At 44.8% G+C, this 16,904-nt stretch overlaps 1 long non-coding RNA gene across 1 annotated transcript in view; it reads right to left on the reverse strand.

Moving 5' to 3' along the window:
* The window catches only part of LOC100607061, a 40,353-nt gene extending 30,949 nt beyond the window's left edge, over positions 1-9,404 (reverse strand). The window contains exon 1 of the long non-coding RNA XR_179408.2: positions 9,234-9,404. This is a non-coding gene — a long non-coding RNA (uncharacterized LOC100607061). The remainder of the gene's footprint in view (positions 1-9,233) is intronic.
* Positions 9,405-16,904: the final 7,500 nt, after the last annotated feature.

Consider the following 16,904-nt stretch of genomic DNA (forward strand, 5'->3'; position numbering starts at 1 on the left):
TCAGTTGCATTAGCAATGAGATTTGGAATCTTTGCACCTTCTGTATCTTGTAGCCCTGACACAAAACCTGGGGTGCCCCACCCTGTTTAGGACTCTGACACTGAGGACACCAGATGGGATTGAAGGATCACCTCCACCCTTGCTAATTAGTTTTTCTATGATATCGGGGTTTCTTGCCTGCTTCTATTAAAACACTCCAGTTAGAGAAAAGCCTTTCTGGGAAACAAAGGGAGGTGTGTCATCATATTTTTATTGAGACATCTGGGGATGCTTTGAAACATACACCTTAAAAGAGTCATACTTCCAAGGCCTGAAAAAGAACAAGCCTGTGAAGTGACCTTGACCATGCAACTTCTTTTCCCTGACCTCAATTTCTTCATCAACTGATGAACTGTTGAACTCAACAAGGATATTTGGGCTTGCTAATATAATGACTGGAGGATCCCTTGAGGACACTATTCTGCTTATACTGCTTATACTGCTGATATACGACCGCAGTGAGGACTCTGCATCCCAGCGGGGCTGCTGATTCCCTGGCCGCGGGGAGTGGGCTTTTCTAACACCAATTCCTAAAGAAGACCTTAGTTCACTACACCTGGTTTACCTTTCACCAATGAGACCAAGACCCAGCTCTCAAAGTGAATGTGTCTAACACTTGTGAGCAGCTCTTGGGGCAGAGCTGGCGTGGACACATCTGAGGGACCATCCCGGCTCCAGAGCTTCCTGCGAGGTTGGCTGAGGCCTTCGCTGGGCATCACAGCCCAACTTCTCACCCTCCCGATCCCACCTCCTTCTCCAGTGTTGATCCTGAGAGCCCAGAGGAACTCCAATGGCGGAGATGGGATTGGGGATCAAACAAAAAGGAAGAGGTTGGACTGGATGACCACTGAGGTGTCCTGAGGCTGTGATGCTAAGTCTGTGTTCACAACCCCAAGGGGTCTGGGCTGCTAACTAACACAACAGATTCCTGAGCCCTGCCTTGGCCAGCCCCACTGACCTGCATTTTTAGCAAGCTCCAGGACCATTCACCCAACCACTAAGGGAGAGCAGCTGCCTTAGAAGGGAATCCTTGTGGTCTTGACTCCAGCATAGCCACAAGGCAGGTCAGGTCTTCTTTGTTAATATTTTAATTTTATTTTTAAATTTTTATTTATTTATTTTCTTGAGACTGGGTTATGAGACTGGCTAATCTTTGTATTTTTGGTGGAGACAGGGTTTCACCATGTTGTCCAGGCTGGTCTTGAACTCCTGGCCTCAAGCAATCCACCTGCTTCGGCCTCCCAAAGTGCTGGGATTACAGGCATGAACCATCATGACTGGCTGCGAAAGTTCTGAGTCATCTGAGGTCAGTGTGGAATTTGGCTGATGGTCTTCTGGGCATAAAGGAGGAGGGCTGGGGGCACTGGGGAGCTGTATCTTTCACAGAAGCAACTGTCATTTAAGGGAATATCAGCACCCACTGCCACCTCTTCTTGGTCCAGCACACTGTCCTCACCTCTCAGAGTGAAGTGACCTCCAGGTTTGAATGGTTTTGCTAGTCATGTTTCCTGCAAGGTCTGTTACTCCAAACAGATTTTTCTGGAGAGGTAATTTACATAGGTTATATCGAAAAATACAAGGGTCAGAGATTATTTGCAACTTTCAAGTGCAATTATCCAAGGATGTTGATACTCATCCAAAAAAAGAGAAAAACCTCTAATCGGCTATTAAATATTTATAGGTCATTTTATTATTAATTTATTTCGGCAGGAACTCAGGAAAGCACCCACATTTTATAGCTGACCTAATCATTCAGAGCTAACCCTGGCCACACAAAATGAGCATGAATCATATCATGAAATTCTGCAGCAAAAAAACTCAAATCTCAGCTTTACAGTTTTCTTCATTACCATTTGAGCTGGCTTCCAGCTTTGCACCCAAACACTTTCTCTCTGGTCAGTCCTTGCTTTGACAAGACCGTAGCCAGGGCAGCATGCTACAGAGAGAGGCAAGAGGCTTTGCACACAGAGCTCCAGCACTGGGTAGCACTGGGTAGCCCTGTGGCCTGGGCAAGCTACTTGACCTTTCCGAGCCTCACCTCCCTCACCTGTAAAATAGGGCCACTAAACTCCTTCCTTTGAAGGTTTCTTGTAGGGCTTAGATGAGATGGAGTCTCCTAGCACATAAGACGGGCTGAAGCACCTATCCAGCGGGACTGGACGTGCCTGAGTGCATGGTAAACAGTCAGATACATCTTCCTGCTCGAAGTTTTAGACAGAATTAAATAAATGCCCAGAGCTGGGGCAATGGCAAGGGAGAGGCTGTGAGGGTCCTCACTACCTAATCTGTGAAGGAGAAACAACAAATGACAGTACAAGGAGACAAGGCTAAGCACCAAATGAGCAGCAAAGATAAATACTCCAGAATTAATACTGCAGAAGCACACGATCTGGAAGGCCCAGGATGGCTTCCTAGAGCAGCGGCTCTCAACCTTGGCCACACAGTAGCATCCTCTGAGCAACCTAAACAAGGTGCCAAGACCTGAGTCCTGCTCCCAGTGACTCTGATGGAATCTCTCTGGGGTAGAGCCCAGGGATTTGTGTTTCTGGAAGTCTCTCGCTTATTCCAGCATGTAGCCAGGTGGGATCTGCTGTGCTAGAGGAATGTGACCTGAAAACAGCACGCACTTACTCCGACATCTGAACAGCACTTGGCCATTTCCAAGCACTTTCACTTGCATGGCTCAGGAGACCCAGACTGGTGGGGGAAGGGGAGGAGTTTGGACCAAGGCCTGGGGGGCTATGTGACAGTGATGTTTCCCTTCCAGGGAACTCTGGGTCTATTCCTTGGGTTCTGTGGTCACAAAACTATCAAAATCACCATTTCACTTCTTCCTTAGAAAGAAAAAACAGTTGTCCCTTAAAACAGGTAAACAGCCTGTTTTAACAATGGGTGGAAATAGCTCCAAGTCTTTGCAGCTCATACCATTTGAGGTGCTCTCTCAAGCAAAGGATACAAAATTACAAATACAAAAACCTTAAGCTTCCTTAGCTTTAGGCTAGATCAGCCCCCTGAGAGGGGGGTCACATGCACTTCCCCCCTCACCAGATTAGGTAACGTGCCTGAGGTCCCATGGCCAGTACCGGGTAGGACTGGCATTGGAGTCCAGGTCTGACTCTGTAACCTCTTCATGGCTACTGGGAACCCCAGTATCAGTCCTATCAGAGTCACTAAAACATTTTTATTTGAATATTGGTCCCACATTGGAAGTTAAATTTGTCTGAGCCCTGACCAACTGTTAGTATCCATCTGTAGGTACTGTCCCATAAGTGCTTCCCAGGAAGGGGGCCAGGAAAACCTTTACCGCCAAGGCCCACCCTTGCACAGCGGCCCCCAGGCAAAGTGCCAAGGACTGCAAGGGGAAACCTCTGGTGTGGCTCCAGCCAAAAAGAAGGACGTTTATGGGCTGGCCCTGCCAGAACATTTTCTGGGATTTAAAAACAGAGCTGGAACTAAGTCCTTTTAGGGAGGCAGGAAGCCAGTGCAGGAGTTGCTGCTGGCAGAAGGGAGACTGGGGCCGCGAGGAGCCCGCCTGGGGCTGGCAGAGAGTGAGAGAGAGAAGCCCAGGGATGGGATGGGGTAGGAGAAGAGCCAAGGGGCCACCGGGATCCTGGGAACGCAGGCCAACCCCAGTGGTGGGGAGCAGAATAATCAGTGTCCAGCCATCTGCACTCAGCCTGTTGGCCTTAAATGTCCTTTCATCCTTGCAGAGGGGAGGTACCTGCTCAGAGTCCATGGATCAGGGTTCAGCTGCCAACTCACACTTCCACACCCTTACCCTGACTTTAGACAAGGCTGCTTGTCTCTTTTGGCCCAGGTTTTTCATCTGAAAAATGAGGAGATAATTATAGCTTCCTTGCATGGTGGTTGCAATGACCAGAGAGGAAGTATGCAAGAGATTAGGCACGGATTAAGGCCTCAGTGAACCACAGCTACGCTTGCAACACTAGCTTTTTAGAACATTTTATTTATTTTGAATGAATGAGGAGTAACATTGCTTACTCTCACAGTGAAATAGACACAGAGAACCTCAGGGCGGAAATGGGGACCTTGAGACTCCCAGAATCACCGCAGCCTCTAGAATTTAGGGGCCTGCAGATGGTCAGTTGTGGAGAAAGCCTGGTGGATTGGCTGGGCTCAGAACTCCAGAGAGCCCATGGTTGAGGGTGACTCTGCTAACTGAATGCCTGCCTACTGGCCGCCTCCAGTTTGGCTTTTAGTGACAGCCCATGAGCCTCAGGCTAGGAACGTTGGCTGCAGTGGGCTGGGTCAGAATGCATGGCTCCCATGCTAAGCCACAGTAGACAAGTCATGGTGAGGCTTATGGGACCTTTTCTGCTCTTAAAAGGAGAGGATTCTTTCTGGCATCTCGTTATAGGCTGTACTGATGAGAGATGCCAGAGTGAGCCGGGTGGGCTGGTGTCCAGACCTGGCTTTGCTGTCGGCCAAGTGTGTGACCTGGAGATGGCATTTCCCCCTGCTGAGGTCCAAGAGGCCTCATTAGCCAAATGGAGGTGTGGCCTGGATGACCTCCAAGCTGCTCATGCACTTTATTGCTCCTGTTGCAATAGTCCATGAAAATACATCTAATAACTAACTTTGGCTCTATTATCAAGCAATAAATACAGTCAACGAATAAACGAATCAATCAACCAGGCATGAAAAGAGGACCCAATAAGGGCTTAGTGTGGTTCTAAACACTTGGGGGCATTCAAGAAAACTTTGCTGACAGTTAACTCTCAGCCTCTCAAGAACCTACATTACAGCTGGCATCCAATGTCCCACCCACTGCAGTGGCCTCTCCCAATTTTATCACCCATGTCTTTGTTTGAAACTCTCCCATGGTCTCTAAATACCATTTCCACATACAAGAAATCTGGGCTGCTTGGAGAAATGGCTGATTCCAGGACTGGGACAGGAAAGAACAAGATTGACCTGGATCATTGTAATGCCAGAAAGTAAGGAAGTACTCAAAGAACGCTGGGGACATGTTCAAAGGACTCAGGAGACAGAAGCCAGCTTGAAAGGGCTCCCACTGACCAAACATGGTACAATTTAGAGCATCTAAACAAGTCCTGCCAGTAATATATTTTAAGCCATTAAAATAATAAGATTCCTCAAGTCCATGCCTGCATAAATACATAGCCATCACTGGGAAAGCAGTCTCGTGTGGTCTGTGCATCACTCTCAGCTGTGGAAGATGGGCCTTGGGCCTGGAACATTTTCTCATGGGAAGATAAAGAGCCTGCATAGCCTGTGCTGGGCTTATCACCCAGGAGGGGATATCGTTCCCTGTTACAAATTCCATGTGCACTCCCGTGTTCTGCTTCAGTGTGTGATCTGATGGCTGTCAGACACATCCCCAGCTTCTCGCATTTCAGACCCTACGTGGGGAAGATTTGGGGTCCATGAAGTGGGTTGTGTGTGATCACACTGCCTACATCACCTGTAGAGTGGACCCACAAGCCATGGGGTCCAGCGCAATGCAAGGGGCTAGATCTTGTGTGCACGCTCCCTCTCCCCTGGCTGCAAGTCATCACTGGACCACCCGAGCCAGGTGTGCATGTTGTCTGTTCTCAAAGACCTCAAATTCTGTCTGCTATCTTCCCTAGGTGACACTTAGCTACTTTTTAACATCGGCCATATGCACATTATATTCTATCTTGCAGCCCAGCCTGATGACCTACTGAACAGGGAAATACCCTCAGATATACAGCAGAGGGAAAGCTCTTTCTTACAGTCAATCACCAACAATGGGACAAGCTGACATCAGGCACTGATACATTGAGAAGGATGATATCAACATGAATTCCTGAATTTGGCCATTGTATAATGCTATGGCAGATACTTAAGGTGGTCCTCATGATCCCACCACCTGGTGTTCTTTTTTGAGATGGAATCTCACTGTGTCACCCAGCCTGGAGGGCAGAGGCATGATATCGGCTCACTGCAACTTCCGTCTCCCAGGCTCAAGCCTCCCAAGTAGCTGGGATTACAGGCGCCCACCATCACGCCTGGCTAATTTTTGTATTTTTAGTAGAGATGGGGTTTCACCATGTTTGCCAGGCTGGTCTCAGACTCCTGACCTCAAGTGATCTGCCAGCCTCGGCCTTCCAAAGTGCTGGGATTATAGGCATGAGCCACTGCACCTAGCTCACCTGGTGTTCTTGACTTGTGTGACACCCTTCCCTTGAGAAGGGGCAAGACCTATGACTTTCTTCTAACCAATAGATTATGGCAAAAGTGACTAGAGGTCTGCAGTTATGTGCACATCATTACATGATTGTGTTACGTAAGATTGTAGCTGCTTCCTGCTGGCGTCTCTCACTTTCTTGCTGGTTTTGAAGAGTCAAGCTTCCATGTTGTGGGTTATCTGTGATGGGAGGCACTGAGGGTGTCCTCTAGGAGCTGAAAGCAGCTTCCAACAGAGATACCACAAGGAGCTGACGCCCTCAGTCCTACAGCTGCAAGGACTGAACTCTACCAAGATAGGCAGATTCTTCCCCTGGCAAGCCCCAGATGAGACCATAACCCTGACCCACCCTTGATTACACCCTTGTGCAACCCTATACAAAGAACCCAGCTAAGCCATACCCAGGCTATGGGATAATCCCACTGAAACTAAGGGATAATAAATGAGTGTCGTCTTGAGCTGCTAGGTTTGTGGTAATCGTTAATGCAGTAATGGAAAATGAGAGTGAATGTGTTCTGTAACAGAATGTCCTCACTTATGGAAGATGCATCCTGAAGTATGGAGGGAATCATCATACCTACAACTTTGAAAAGGCTCAGCAAAACATAAATAAAATAACATAAAACTATATATGTTCACAGAGAGAGAGAGATAGAGCCTATGCGGCAAAATGTGAACATTTTGTGAATCCACATAAAGGATATACAGGAGTAATTACTGCAGTTTTTCTATAAGTTTGAAATTTTTCTAAGTAACAAGCTCACTCCTGTAATCGCAGAACTTTGGGAGGCTGAGGCAGGCAGATCACCTGAGGTCAGGAGTTTGAGACCAGCCTAGACAGCATGGTGAAACCCTGTCTCTACTAAAAATACAAAAGTTAGCTGGGCGTAGTGGTGGGTGCCTGTAATCCCAGCTACTCTCATGAGGCATGAGAATCACTTGAACCCGGGAGGTGGAGGTTGCGGTGAGCCGAGCTTGCGCCATTGCACTCCAGCCTGGGCAACAGAGTGAGACTCCGTCTCAAAGGAAAAGAAAAGAAAAGAAAAAAGAAAAGCTCTGCCCCAATCACATGACAACCTATGTCCTGAAAACCATCACATTCTTAGACCAGTCCATATTCCACTGTGTTGGAAGGAGTAGACAGTGAGGAATCCACAATTTCTGATTTTTGATGTCTTCCCAACTATACTCTCCCCCAGCCTGACTCAGGAATAACTGACACAATCATCATCTCGTTTGTTAACATTTTGTATGTATTGTTGTTTCTTTTGGTTTTGAAAACATGTACCTTTGATTTTATCATTTCCTACCTTTTCTTGCAAGTAAGAGGTAAATTAATCTTATGCCTGATATCCTGTGTTTTGGCGTTTTGAACTTGAGCTTGCACTTGACTGTCCATGCTACTACTCATTTGTGTTTAAGGGTTGTGGGTTGGAAAGTTCATCTGAGGCACTTTAGTGAAACTAGAGCACCCCATTATTTGCAGTGTCCCCAAGAGAAGCAAGCATGACTTCATCATTTTTAAATGCACAATTCCTGTAAAAAGTCAGTTGGGTTTTGGAAGAAATGGTCTATTTGATGTGATGGCGCATGATTGTGGTGAAGGTTTAGATCACTATTGGCAAGCCCCAGGGGACTTGCTCTGAATGGTCCCCAGACCCTAATCAGATATTATGCAAATTTTGCTCTTGAAGACTTGGTCTGAGCAAAGATTTTTTGAGTAAGATTGCAAAAGCATAGGCAACAAAAGCAATAACAGACAAATGGGGTACCATCAAGCTAAAAATCTTCTGCACAGCAAAGGAAGCAGTCAAGAGAGTGAAGCAACAACCCACGGAATGGGAGAAAATATTTGCAAACTACCCATCCTACAAGGGGTTAATCACCAGAATATGTAAGGAACTGAAACAACTTAATAGCAAAAAAATAATAAAAATAATCAGATTTTAAAATAATCAAATGACCTGAAAAGACATTCCTCAAAAGAAGATATACAAGTGGCCAACAGGCATATGAAAAAATGCTCAACATCGCTAATCATTAGGGAAATGCAAATCAAAACCACAATGAGATACCGTCTCACCTCCATTAAAATGGCTACTCTCAAAAGACAAAAAAATTACAGATGCTGGTGAAGATGTGAAGAACGGGGAATGCTTGCACACTGTCAATGGATGGAATGAACATTTGCGCACCCACTGTGGATAACCGTATAAAGGTTCCTCAAAAACCTAAAATCAGAACTAGCATATGATTCAGTAATCCCTCTGCTGGGTAGATATCCAAAGAAAAGCCAATCAGTATGTTGAAGAGATACCTGCACTTCCACGTTCATTGTAACACTGTTCACAATAGCCAAGATATGGAATCAACCTGTGTTCATCAATGGTTGAATGAATAAAGGAAATGCAGTATGTATATACAATGGAGTACTATTCAGCCACAAAAAAAGAATGAAATCCTGTCATTTGCAGCAGCATAGATGGAACTGAAGGTAATTATGGTAATTGAAATAAGCCAGGCACAGAAAGACAAATATAGCATGTTGTCACTCATATGTGCAAGCTAGAAAAAGTTGACCTCATGGAGGTAGAGAGTAGAATGATAGTTATTAGGGGCTGGAAGAGTAGAGGGTAGAAGGGGATGAAGAGAGGTTGGTTAATGAATACAAACATAGTTAGATAGAAGGAATATGTTCTAGGGTTCGATTGCACAGTAGGGTGACTACAGTTAACAATGACATATTGTATATTTCAAAATAGCTAGAAGAGAAGATTTGGAATGTTCCCGACACAAAGAAGTGATACGTTTGAGGTCTTGGATATCCCAATTACCCTGACTTAATATGCATTGCATGCATGTATCAAAATATTACATATAGTCCATAAATATGTACAACTACTACATATCAGTTTAAAAACAGATGACAGCTAAGGAAGAAGGGCCTCCAGAGAGCCTGATGGGCCAGGACTGTGTGAGTAAATGAGCTTCCTGAGATTACCTGAGCCTTGGTGTGTTCATCTTCGAGTAGGCCTCTTTCCTGAAGAGAGAATGGAGACTGAAGGGTCTGTGCCGCTCCAGGTGATGCAGACAGAGCCCGGCGGGGCAGCACTGGCCACTGTCCCCCCACTTTCTGCTGTGCACCATGCTGACTCAGCCACAGGTCTGCTCCCAGGACACTGGGCCCTTGGGAGTCTCTGAGAAGCAGTCATTGGTCTTTCAGCTCATTATGAGCCAATGGCTGGTGTGCTTGTCTCGTGGAAATAATTCCTTTATTCCCAATGCTCCAGTTTTCTGATAGCTTAACCACTTGGATGGGTGTTCCTTTCTTTTCCTGGACAGACGATGGCATCATAGCACTTCCTTAGCATACAAAGCACCCGCAGCATCGTCCCTTGTTTGATTGAATCAGACATGCTGGAAGAGTCTGAGGTTTGGGGTTTTGCTTCGAGTTCTGGATGAAACAGATGAATGCCATAATCCCTATTTTTCCTAAAAGGGAGACATGAAAATCTTGCGTTTATACTAAAAAGTGTTCCCATCTTATTGAAATTCAGGCTTGAACTATCCACCCTGAACACGTCCAGAAGCCCTTTCTCTAATTCTGGAAGCAGTGATCTCGGGAGAGAAGTTTTCCATCTGTCTCCTTATGATGCTAAGCTGTTAGTGCAGTTCATTATTTATTACATCTCCTGCTTTATGTTAAGCCACGATTTTCTTTTTTGCCATGTATTAAGAATTCAGTCGGGTTGGCATAAAAATAGGAATGTTATTCACGTCTCCAGACTGACTTTTTGAACAGCATATTTTTTTGGGGTAGGGGAGGTGGCTATAATTATTCCCAAACTACTTTCATTCTTATCCAGTACTTAATATTGACTCTGGCTATTCACAATAATATTGCTTCTTATCAGACATGTGTGTGCCCAGAGTGGCAGTAAAGAGATACGTCTTCCGAGGCCCTGCATGTGTCTGTAGGGCTGGAGGACATTTGCTCCCAGAGGCAGAGAGATGACATGGGAGAATGTCAGCATATCAAGGCACAGCGTCTCACAGTCACAGCAAATCCACAGTCTCTGAATAGGCAGTTTGTGGCATGTGCTTTTAAAATACAAACTAACAGACACAACAACTGGCATTCCAAACATCTCCTGGTCCTCCAGGGCAGATGGTGCCAAGGCAATGATGTATTCATCAGAGCTAAGCTCCCCAGGCTCATGTGGGGAAGGGAGCCGGGCTTTGGACTCTAACTCCCTCTTTGCCATCAGGGTTCAGCTCCCCCTTTTCAGCTAATGCACAGAGGGAATCCTGGCCTACCAGCCTGCAGGGACATAGCTGAGTGCACTGCCATGGGGCAGGAAGGCAGGCAGTCCTGCACAAGACAGCCCCACGAGGGACAGAAGGAGGAAGGCACTGACACCATGGCCCCCTCTTTCCCCTAGTCCAGTCGTTATTGTCAACTCTCTTCTTGGTAACCCCTGGCCCCTCATGTCCTGCTCACAGAGGCTCAGGGGTGGTGAAATTGCCTCAAAGCGTGGTTATTTTATTGAAACAGAATCAGATCATTTTCCATCCAGCATCTTGTTTGTAGAAATATCCTATTAGACACAGAAAGGAAAAGATCAGTATCTTTTACACCATAATTAAAATATCACTTTTCTCAATGAAACATTATCTAGATTATCCCACAAAACAACATTGCTTACAACAGTGACTATAAATGTGATGCTGCCAGCTAGAACACTACAGAAAATGTTAGTTACTGCACCATCTCCCACAGTTGTTCTTTTGATGTGCTGGCTTGGAATAAACAGACTTATCTTTCCTGTCATACAACACTGTCCTTAATTTAATGGAGATGTTATTAAGATAAAATCTCTATTCAATTCCATATTGTACCATATTAACACACACAATTAGTAATGCTTTATCAGTTATGAAGAAAGATGATGACTGCTTTTAAGCGAAATTACCTTTATCATGGTAGCACATGAAAGAAGCGACAAATATTTATCCGAGTGTATGTTAATTCTTATTTAATTTTAACGCTGCTTTCATCAACCAAATTAACCAATGAATTTTATTAAAGTGAATGTTATTATAGAAAAGAGCTTCCAATACTCTCTTCCATCTGTTTTTATTTATATAATTTTGATGGTTTCTTTTTCTCTTTCATTTCATTTCTAATTAAGAGGAACACATGGAAAATTGAACATTTGTGCTTAATTTTAACAGAATTTGGAATAATTAGAAGTGTGCTCTTGTTAATATAAAGATTGTAAGTGTTGAGATTGCAACTGCTTACATCTGTGCATTTAAACCCCCTCCCACAAGGTATCTTGCTCAGTAAATCTCAAGGGGTGATGGGGGCATTGTAACATGGAAAAATAATCTCACCTTAGTGACTTTACACTTAAGGAAGCCAAGCAACTCCTTTTTACCGTTTTAGAAATGCAAGTAGAATGTGACAGCAAGACACATCTTACAATTCAGGTTGGAGCATTCTCCTCAGCAATATGTAAACCTTGCTTCCCTTGGCCCTGGAATCACCCAGGAACTTGTAATATGTGACTCTAATTGTGGATGGCACATACAGATGGGAGGGACTGAAATCAAGGAAAGCTCTCCTCCTTGGACTATGACTTTTTTTGACTTAAACTTTCTTGACCTTTTTTTTTCTCCCAAGGTGAGATATCAAGTATAGCAGTAATGCCATTGGGAATTCATATACCCTCAGGTAACAATCTGCAATCAGAAGGGACATACTTATTCTGTCTTAGGGCATGTTACAATTTGAATTACGCTAGTTTTGTTTTTTGTTTTCGAGACAGGGTCTCACTCTGTCACCCGGGCTGGAACACAGTGGCACAATCATGGCTCACTGTAGCCTTGACCTCCCAGGCACAAGCACTCTTCCTGCCTCAGCCCCTCGAGTAACTGGGACTACAGGCAGGCAGCCACCATGCCCGGCTAATTTTTAAATTGTTCATAGACATGGAGTCCCACTATGTTGTTCAGGCTGGTCTAGAACTTCTGATCTCAAGTGATCCTCCCCCGTCAGCCTCCCAAAGTGCTGCAATTACAGGCATGAGTTATGGCACCCCAGCCTGTGCTAGGTTTCTTATTTGCTCTCTGGAAAACTTCAGGGAGACAGAACTTATTCCCACCTTTCATTACTTTTAGGAAGGAAACCACAGTAACTGCGCAACTTAAGAGATGCCTCTAGGTGTAGTCAATGAGCCCTGAAGGCCCTTGGCAATGCTGTGGCACAGCTGGTGTCCCCGCAGCCACTTCACATGTGCTCCACTCTCCAAACATAGAGGCAGCCCAGTTTTGGCTGTCTCAGACACCTCTTCGCATCAATCTGACGGCAAGTGTGCAAAACATAAAGACACCATCCCATGAGCTTGACAGGCCCAAGCTGACCAGATCTCACACTAAAGGTCACTTCCTTCTGTAAGAGCCATGCTCGTGAAGATTGTGGTGAAAGTGCATTGTGGTTTAGTTAACAGTGAAAGGAGTGGTTTGCATTTCCTATCATCCATATTTCATGTGCTACGGTTGAAAGCTGCAGAGCAGGACACCTGGAGCCTCTCAGTCTTCATGCTGACACTTACTTGATGCGTGACCTTGAGCAAGTCACTGGTCTCTCTAAGCCTCAGTTCCTTGTCTGTAGAATGGAGCAAATACCTGTTTAATCTATAAAGTGCAATAAATCACACAAATTCTCCTCACGCTTAGGATCTTTTAAAGCGAGCAAAAAAACACAAAATTGTTTTTAAATAGTTGAAAACATGACACAGTGCAAACTATCATTATCATTAAGTTTTTAATTGAAATCTGAGTCATTTTTTATTTCTTCTAAGCCAAAAAAAATCTGAACACTTTACTGAAAAATAGATTGGAAAATGTCTGTGGCTGGCTGATAGGAAACCACTTCCAATTCCAGAAATACGGAAAATGGCATCTCTGAAAATCTAGCTCTGGTTTGGATGCGAAGGGCATTTATAATCTTATAAACTTGAAAACAGCGAAGGGGTGTTTTATGAAGCTGGAAACAATAGTTTGAATTTAGTCCATATGTGTCAATCTTCAAGTTGCAACTTGCTAGTCGTACTGGTAGTGTCATTATTACCGTTGAGCGATGATAGCCATCTGAAAGCTGGGTTAGAATGGACAGGCTTACAAAATTTTATAGCAGCTCTAAATGACAATCTAATGCATCCAAAGCCTCTCTATCCCCTACTTAAACCAGCACTTCACAGCTATGGAAGACTCATAAAATTCCGAGCCTGGCAATTTATACTTAATCTCTCTAAAGAGCATGTGTTCAGGGCGGCCCCCTACTCTGTGAGATGGCATTTGAGCACCAACACCTCTGCTATATAAAACACCTTATCAGTAGTAAATATATTAATTTGACCCCAAGGGAGAGAAGGTGAGAGCAAATCAGCCTCAGCAAGCCATTTACATTCTTTATTTCTGCAGATGAATTCTCCATCTATTTTCGTCTTGTAATCAGGCACTTGCCAAATACACAAGAATTTCATTTTCTATCTCCACAGCATATGTGTCTCCTTACTTTGATATGTCCTGTTTTTAGGAAGTAGAGATGTTTTAAAATTATATTTCAAACAGGAAAAAAATCAGTCTCCATATAATTAGTGAATGTAACCAGATTATTTGCAATCAACATATACTTAATGCCTTATTACCCTAATGGAAGTTATTGTAAGTGATGATAAAATTGGCAGAAATAAGTTATGCTGAGTGATGATAAAATTGGTATTATTAAGTGATGAAAACCTTTTACCTTCCGCTGTTTTTTTCCCCATCTCTAATCTACCCAAATTCATCTGTAATGAGAGAACCTGGAGGACGCATTTATGGCACTTAGGCCAACAAGGAAAACACAGCAGTTTTTACCCACAGCCAGAACACATTTGCCAACCTCCGACCTCAGAGGGCAGAGGCAAGATGGACAGTTGGAAAAGCTCTCAATCTATTATTTGTAAGCTTTATATGTTCTTGCCCATTAGTGCATTCCTCTTTGTTCCTAATCTGTGGTTTTCCTCTTGACCTGTGACTCCCAGTCTTAGTGTCAGAGAAGAAATCAGAAACAAAATGATTATTCTGAAGGCAGAAGAAAAACAAATAGAAAGGGATGTGCTGACCAGGTGCGGTGGCTCACACCTGCAATCTTAGCACTTTGGGAAGCCGAGGTGAGCAGATCACTTGAGGTCAGGAGTTCAAGACCAGCCTGGCCAACATGGCGAAACCCTGCCTCTACTAAAAATACAAAAAATTAGCTGGGCATGGCGGCACGCGCCTGTAATCCCAGCTACTCGGGAGGCTGACGTATGAGAATCCCTTGAACCTGGGAGGCGGAGGTTGCAGTGAGCCAAGATCGTGCCACTGCACTCCAGCCTGAGGGATAGAGCAAGCCTCTGTCTCCAAAAACACAAAATAAAATAAAGAAAAAGAAAGAAAGGTATGTGCCATGGAAATGAGAGAGGTCCTTGGAGCCGGGAGGGTTGACTTCTTAGCCTCAGTGCTAGGAAGTAGGAATGGGTAACAACTGAAAAATCACTCTTTGGCAGGTAGCAGGTCACCTGCTTGCACTTGACTGATACTTGTGGGCTCTCTTTAGGAACACGTCTTTGATAATCTGAAGGAGAAAAAAATAAACATGGATTTCTAAGTTGGCTATAACTGACTCCAGCTTTCCTGCTAAAAGCTCTAATGATATCTTCATGTCAGTGTGAACGAGGTTGATGAAGCAGATGGGAACCTGTTTTCAGGGGTGAATGAATGGCAAATCGCTGGAGAACCGCATGGTTGGCCTGCAGTTCCTAGGTCATAATGCTCTCAAAAGAAACAAAGCCGTGTATTTCCATTCCTTTCCCCCCAGCCCCACCCCCAGGATATAAGCTCTGTGCAGATGGGCACTTTAGCTTGTTCGTTCAACCACTTTCTCCTCAGCACCCAGGACAGGGCCTGAAGGAGCTCCGCACATACTTGGATGAGGACACACATGATGATGACCATCACCCAGGTCTGAAAAGAGGAACTGAAGGAATTAATGATCCCTTACTTCCAAACCTTCTCATCTTTCCAGAACCTCCCTTTCTGCTTCAGTTTCCCCTCTCTTTCCAGAAGCTGGCATTTGGAAGCCCTGGGTCATTATGATTCTTCCTCCACTGCTCACCACGTTCCATTTATTGGCAAATCATGTCCTTTCTGATCTACAGTGTCCTTTGGATTCCCTCTGCCAGGTACAGGACTGGACCCTCTTGCCTAGGCAGCTACTGCAGCCTCCTCTCTGGTCTCCCTGCCTCTACAGTACATCCTACAGTCTAGGGCCCAGTCGAGCTTCCTCAAGGACATCTGTGGTCATTGTCTGTATGCTCAGGAGTTTGCAGAAGCTTCCTACTGTCGTAAGCATGAAGTGCAGTTGCCTCGTGCAGGCATGTAAGTCCCCCAGGATGGAGCCTAAAGTCACTTTTCGGCTTTGCCCTCTCTAGATACATGACATTTTAATAGGGCTTCTTTGATGCTGGATACATTTTGATGTGGCTGTTTTAAAATGTAGGTTTTAGTATTGTTCCAGTATGGTGAGGCCTAGAGATCAGGAGATGACAGCCATTGAAAAGATAGTTTGTTACTCACAGTTCCCCAGCAGTGAGGACAGGCCGTGCCATGCAGGGCCACACGGGAAGCACCAGGGGCTGTCAGGATGTAGAGCGAATGAGGGGGAAACATGGTTGAGAGCCTTTATTGTGGTTTCTGCAGGAAGGAAAGGCCAAGGCAGGGTAAGCAGGCTTAGGATTGGCTGGTCTGGGGTGTAGATGCCTTCCTGGGTTGTCTGGTACTTGGCCTTGGGTGATTATAGCTTACTGGCATAGTAAAGGCAAGTCACTTACTATCTCTAGGATTTGGCCAGCCCTGGAAGGGGCAGTCTCTCCAGAGTCAAGCAGGGCCCCAAGATGTCAAAGCACCAGGAAATATGGACAAGAAAAAGAATGATTAATACAATGGTCTTAAAAACCCCTCGAATTATTAGACTGTTAAATAACGCCTAAAATAGTCTCACCCCGTTCCTGGGCTTCCCCAACTCTAAGACTCAGTCCAATGCAGACGTTCCCCACACTCCTACCGCCAGCTCCAGATTCACCCTTAATTTTCTGGAAAATGCTCAACAATGATGGGAAATTAGACTTGAGCTTTTCACATTTGCTTTCTAGGGAACTGCTGATCCTTAAATTTAGATGTGCCCCACGCCTCGGTCTCAGCACGGACGGCCACTTCTGTGTCTGAAAGCCTGTTGTGGTCCATTTCCTTTACAATTGGCTATTAAGAATCCAAACCAGTCATCTGTTCAGCTACGCATTTGCCATTTGCCAATTCATAATGCTTAAAATAGTCATCTCAAACTATTCTGTTAATTTTTAATAGGCTCTGTCTGTGCAACTGGATGCTGATTCCTGAGAGCGGCCCCTCTGCTCAGCCTCCCAATTATTTAAGAACTTGGCCAAGCCCCTAAAGACTTTTTTTCCATCTCATAGACTTTTATTCCAGCTTTAGGATAACATAAATTCCACCTGATTACTCACTTCCCTGTTTTGTCCACACTTAGTCATTAATCAGTTTTGTTAAAAATGGTGGCTGACTC

The sequence above is a fragment of the Nomascus leucogenys genome, chromosome 14 (genome assembly GCF_006542625.1).
Source record: "Nomascus leucogenys isolate Asia chromosome 14, Asia_NLE_v1, whole genome shotgun sequence".
Classification (NCBI taxonomy): Eukaryota; Metazoa; Chordata; class Mammalia; order Primates; family Hylobatidae; genus Nomascus; species Nomascus leucogenys.